This window comes from Archocentrus centrarchus, chromosome 18 (assembly GCF_007364275.1).
Source record: "Archocentrus centrarchus isolate MPI-CPG fArcCen1 chromosome 18, fArcCen1, whole genome shotgun sequence".
NCBI classification, from domain to species: domain Eukaryota; kingdom Metazoa; phylum Chordata; class Actinopteri; order Cichliformes; family Cichlidae; genus Archocentrus; species Archocentrus centrarchus.
In genome coordinates, this window is record NC_044363.1 from 14,733,136 (window position 1) to 14,739,961 (window position 6,826).

Below are 6,826 nucleotides of genomic sequence, written 5' to 3' on the forward strand. Positions count from 1 at the left end.
GGGGAAAAAGTCCCAGCGTTGTCAGCTGGCACCACAGATAAAACACCAGCACACAACCACAAAGTAATTAACACACACAATGCAGCTACACAAGAATAAACGCCAGCAGGTTGCGTACATAGGCCCCACAAAGATCCAGCACAGAAGTCTAATTAGTGAGTAACTAACCAAGTTAGCATCTCTGAGCAGCTCCGACAGAGAACCTGCATCACAGCCACGCAGCGAGGTGACAACCATAATGGACCATTTTCACTGAAAAAATAACTGCTGGCTAGTTACTACACAGGAAGCAGGAGGATGCACTCATATATTTCTTGCACCTTAAATCTTGCACCTGACAAATTATGAAAAAATGAAAACTAATACTAAAACTAATGAAATGAAGCATTAAACAAAAAATAAAAACAAGCAAAACCACTTTAAAACTAATTAAAACTCACCTGAATTAGAGGGAAAAAGTTAAAATGAAATAAAACTAAACTATAATGTAAAATCCAAAACAAAACAAGGGGTTATTTGAGTTACTGTTGCCTTCCTATCCTGACATCAACAAGGCCTTCTCACCCAGAGAACTGCCGCTCACTGGATTATTTCTCATTTTTGGATCATACTCTGTAAACCATAGTGATGGCTGTGTGGGAAAATCCCAGCAGATCAGCAGTTCCTGAAATACTCACCTACTATTGACCGACAACCGCACCACATTCAACGAAACTTAAATCACCTTTCTTCCCCTTCTGATGCTCAGTTTGAACTTCAGCAGGTCGTCTTGACCACGTTTACATGTCTAAATGCACTGAGTTGCTGTCATGAGATGTTTGTGTTAACGAGCAGTTGAATGTGTACCTAACAGTACATCATTCTTCATGAGAGAGATGAGAACAGATACTGAAAACAGAAGTGGATTGTAGGTAGTAAAGAAGTTAGTTACATCCTTTACTGCCAAAATCGTGTCATTTTGATCATTAACCCATATTAGCAGGTTTTTTCCTGGGGAGGCAAATCATCAGTCGCACAACTACACGAGGTAGGCGGTGAGGAAAAATATGACTGCCTTTCTCTTTTTACTATCATAAAGCATGTGGCTTGTGTTCACATGACATACAGTATTTCTATTATTTAATCAGATGCTTTGGGAATATAAATCTACCACCAACACAGATTTGAAACTGTCTCTGGGCTTTAATCTGTATTCCCACATAACATCTCACGTTAGAAAAACGGAGGCAAAATGAGGTCCAATTTGTGTGTTTGTGTGTGTTTAATCTAGCTCGAGAGTTGACCACATTTCTTGGGGTAGCTGAGTTCAGTTCCACTGGCCACACCCAGGCCTGATTACTGCTAGACCTGCTCAATCAATTAAAAAGAACCTGTCTGTGAAGCAGGATAAAAGATCTCAAAAAAGCAACACATCATGCCACGATCTAAAGAAACAGCTGAAAAACTGTCACTGACATCTATCAGAGGGAAGTCAGTTTCAGGTCAGTTACTTATTTTCACTCAGGACCAGGTAGGTTAAATTATCAAATCATTAAAAACCTGCATTTTGTATCTACTCTTGTTTTTTTTGTTTGTTTTGTTTTGGGTTTTTTTTTTTTTTTTTGGGGGGGGGGGGTGTATTTGTTGTTTTTTGTTTGTTTGTTTTTTTATCCAATATTAAAATTTGTTTGCTCTGAAACATTTGAGTGTGAAAAACATGGAAAAAATGTATACATTGAGAAGGGGGCAAATATGTATATATGTTCTATCGTTTAGATCCAAGATGATCATATTTCAAAGATAATCGGTCTGACAGGGTATACATCAGATTATCTTAAATCCTTATAAGAAATTATTGAAAGTGTCTAGAATTTAGAAAGTCTTTTTATTGATTTATTGACCTTTTTGTGGATATGAATTTGACATTTTCTTTCTTGACATTTCTAAAGTTCAGTTGTAATCAGTCTTCTGCCTCCTTCTATTTTGATCTGAATTAATCTCTCTCAGTGGGCAGGAGATTCATTCACTCTGTATTCTGTAGTTTCTCTCACTCTCTCCTCCTTCAGTTGAATTATGTGCTTATAAACCTACAGTGCATAAGTATGTGCTGCCAGTGCTATATAAGGGGGAGTACATGTAATGGTGATTTATTCTTTAGCCCACTTATCGACTCTTATGTTCCCACCCCAGCTTCATTTTTTCCCATTTTTTTCCCACCTTTTCTTCATTCACTACTTCACGTCCTTATTTTCTTTCATTCATGCCACATCTTTCTTTTTCTTTTCCTCCTGAAAGCACAATATAAATTGCACAAAGAGAGTATAACTTTTAGAGCTATTTCAGGGGCAGCTGTGGCCTAGGAGGTGGAGTAGGTTGTCCATTAATCAGTGGTTTTGGTTCCTGGTTCCTCTACTCTGGATGTCAAAGTGTCCTGGGGCCAGATATTGAACCTGCATAAATGTGTGTGTGAAAAGGTAAATGTGGTTTGTAGTGTAAAGAGCTTTGCATGGACATTCAGACTAGAAAAGCTGCCCATTAACCAGCAGTGTATTTCACACAAAAGTAAGCACCTTACCATTAAGACATCGTCTGACTATGCACCACCGTCTGCTGTGATGCTGCTCTGCTGCATACAGGTAAAAAAAGAAAGCACATCCTCTTTCAATCCTAAGGTTTTACATATATTTACATATCATGACAACAAAAAATTATTTGGTCCTCAACGGGTCTTAAAATTAGGTAAACCCAACCTCAGATGAACAACATGACATATTACACCGTGTCATTATTAACAAAAATTAAGACAAAATGTAGAATCAGAAGCAATAACTTGAAGTCTCACGTCATTGTGGAGGAATTTTGGCTCACTCTCCTTTACAACTTTGCCTCAGTTCATTGAGGTTTGCGGGCATTCATTCATGCACAGCTCACTTAGGGTCCTGCCACAGCATTTCAATCAGGCCGAGGTCTGGACTTTGTCTGGGTCATTGCAACACTTTGGTTCTTTTCTTTTTCAGACATTCTGTTGTAGATTTGCTGCTGTGCTCAGAATCATTGTTCTGTTGCATGACCCAGTTTCGGCCAAGCTTTAGCCGTTGGGCAGATGGCTTCACATTTGACTCATTGACATATTGCCCAGGTCCTGTGGCTGCAAAACAGCCCCAACCTCATCAACCCCACCACCACCGTGCTTGATAGTTAGTACGAGGTGCTTGTGCTGATACGCGGTGGTTGGTTTTCTCCAAATGTGACATCGTGCTTCATGACCAAACATCAATCAAAGGACATTTTTCCAGAAGTCTTGTGGTTTGTTCACGTGCAAGCCTAAGCTGTGCTGGAACGATTTCTTCAGAGAGAAGAGGTTTTCTTCTGGTAACCCTTCCCAACAAGCCATACTTATTCAGTCTTTTTCAATTTATACTGTCATGATATTTAACATGCTTTAACATAGTTTTTGTTAAATACATAATGACGTGCTGTCATATATCATATTTTGTAATTCATCTGAGGTTGTATTTTCCTCATTGTATTTTGATTATGTACTGATGTGTAATACCTTAGAATTTAAAAGTGGGTATACTGTCTGTTTACCATTGCTGCATGCTGCAGACAGTGCTGAGAGCATTATACAGTACAGTCTGTGCTGCTCTGCTGGATAAACTGTGAGAACAAAATTTCCCTTTTACCCCAAGTTTTCATGTCCATTCACATCATACAATACATACATCAACAGCGATATATCTGCGTTAAGACACCATTGACCATAAGTATTGACCCAGTATATTGGTTGTCTTTTAATTAAACAATACTGGGAGACGACAGTCAAATCCATGCTCGCTGTTTTCATCACTGCCACGGGACAGCAGAAGGAGATCTGCCCACAGTATATGGCAAAAAACTGTCTCATTTACTGATAATTTTCAGTTAGTTAATAAACACCTCAGTTGTCAAACAAACAAATGAAATGGGGAAAAACAAAAAAGCAAGGTAAACATCCTCATTGTTCTCAAGTTTGATCACATTACAGGCTCTTCTTCAGCAGATGGATGTTGCAAGTTGTCAGGGAATTGTGGATGCCCAGACTAAAAGCTAAAAGGTTCAAAGTTCATTCTTAACCTTGGAAACAGTACAAGAGAAAACACTCTCACCAAAATTTAGCTGCTGGGTCCAAAGGTTGGACCAAAAAGAAGTGCAGAGAAATGGAAGCATTTATGAGTTTTATGACAAGTGAAATGAAAACTATGAAAACTCCATCTGCTAATAAAGATTATGCCAAAAGACTGAAGGTGCGTTTCATGGGTGCATTAAAAGAATCAAAGTAGGGGGAAGCTCTTCTTTTCTGTTTTATTCATAGGATATATTTTCTTCTTTGCTCTTTTTTTCCCCTCACTTCTCTCCTCGCTCCACTCCTTTATCTCTTTTTCTCTTTTAAAATAACTTGGCAGTAAAACCTCCTCTAATAGTGAGCAGCTAATACCTTCCTCTCCTCTGCTTTCTTTTACTTCCACTGTTGTAATTCCCTCACATCCACTCATCTCATTTTGCTATTATCTATCATCTGTATCCTTTGAATCTCGACTTTTGTACTCTGCTGCTTTCTCTTTTCTCTGTGGTGCCCAAAGGCTCGTCTTTCTCTTCCTCTCTGGCTTTTTTTACACAGCTGAGTGTGTATAATCTGAGCCTCTCGACCGATTTAAGGGACACACTGTTCTGCTCTCCGTTGTTTCGCGGAGTGAGCACGCCGCAATGTGTTATCTGTCCGCACGTTTTTACACACTGCATCGCAATGCCGTCGATGCATCAGATGCCCATTCAGACAAACGCTTGCAAACAGAAAACAGCCAGATAAACACTGATCCTGAGCTGTGCTTTTGTGCAGACATACATTGTTTTTCCTTCCTTCCTTCTTTCCCTCACAGCAGCTGACGGATGCAATATCTTTGAGTTACCATATCACTCACTCACTCACTCACTCACTCACTCACTCAGCCACGCCTTATCCCCTCTCTCTCTAACGCACAAACATGCACACAGATGGAAGGATTATATGGTATTAAATTAGGAGTACAACTCTTTGTTAATGCCCTTTAGATCATCCACTAAAAAATACACTTTGTTGTTTTTATTTAAACAAATTCGGCCTTTTGCCTCTGTTATTAACTCATTGAATGGATGTTGTCAGTTGTAATCCTGTACCAAGTAACAGGCTTATGTAACAATGCATAATATTACGCTTAACTTTGTAGCAGATAATTCAATAGTGGGAATAACCAAAGGGTATAATTGGGCCCCATAATATGAATAATAATAATAATGCAGTTTGTTCAGATGCTGCCATCATCTCACCATTATACACAAGCTGTGTACAAAGCCCAGGCTCCTGCCTTTGGCATATGGCTTGCCATTTGGTTGGGCAGTTGTCACTTGTCAGTAAGGTGAGAAAACATGGTTAACAATGACACATTTGACAGACCGTGTGGGCTTCTAGAAACCAGCATCACCAAACCTTACAGGCCTTTTTAGAGGGTAAAGAGTCAACAGTATCAGAGCTCAAGAATGAAGGTTATAGAAAAAGAAAGAGATTTATGACAGAACTATTCCCTAGAGAGAATACAGATCCTATATCAGAAACAGTCAAAATCAACTCCAAATTCAAACCAACCAACTATGAACCAGATGCAATTCTCATCTGGGCCAGCATGCGTAGCTAGAAATAGTAACATATCACTGATACAACTTAACAAGAAGAGGAATGCTGCCAAGAGAATGCCAGTAAGAGGGGATGAGGGTTAGATCAAAAAAATATTTTTTGAAACACTAAAAGGAAGAGATACGGTACAGTTATGGAATCAGTTTATATAATGATGCTCATGCTGCCTCTTGCTTCATGTTGAAACAGCAACAAAAGACTGTGTGAGCAAGATTCCCAAAATAGCAACTAAACAAATTAGCTTCTAAGAAGTTTTGCATTGAAAACACATTACACTATCTGATCTACATGTTAGAAAGCTCACTTTTCTAGAGCTTATTCAGGGCGGCTGTAGCTCAGGAGGTAGAGCAGGTCACCCATTGATCAGAAGGTCAGCGGTACAATTCCTGACTACTCCAGACTGCATGCCAGTGTATCCTTGGGCAAGATACTTAACCCCAAGTTGCTCTCCGATGCGAGCATTAGAGTGTGAATGTTAGATAATAAAAAGCCCTTAGCTTAGTTAATCATGGAAGTGCTTGTATGAATGGGGTAAATGTAAACTGTAGTTTGAGTGCTCAAAACAGAGTAGAAAAGCGCTATATAAGAGCTAGTCTGTTTCTTATATTGAAACTCTTTTGTATGCACTTATGCTCACAAATACTGGAGGCCTTCCACATAATCTGGGTTACATTCTGTTTATCACTGATTATAAAGGGTAATTAATTGCCATCTAGTAGGTACAGCATGTCTCTCACTAGTGATACCTATTTGGAGTGATTACCACCTATAAGGTCCATTCAGTGGGAGGATGTGGGTTCTCTTCAGCACTGTGATTCCCTCATACTGCTTGTTCCCTTCTGACTTCCTCTACCAACTTCTCTGCAGTTTTTTTCATTATTATTAAACATAACTTAGTGTCTGAACATCTGAAATTTCTGTTACATGAAATATGAATGATTGCGCTTTCATCAAGCACCCTAATGTGAATACATTCAGGAAGGCATACCAGGTTTAATAACATCATTGACACATCATTGCACTTCATTGCTACCTCCACCTGAGAATTTCATGGCTTTTCAATTTTTTTTAATGGATCAATTTGTCACTTGAGCTACTCTGTGGTATTTTGCTGACACTGTGATAGGAGCTACTTTA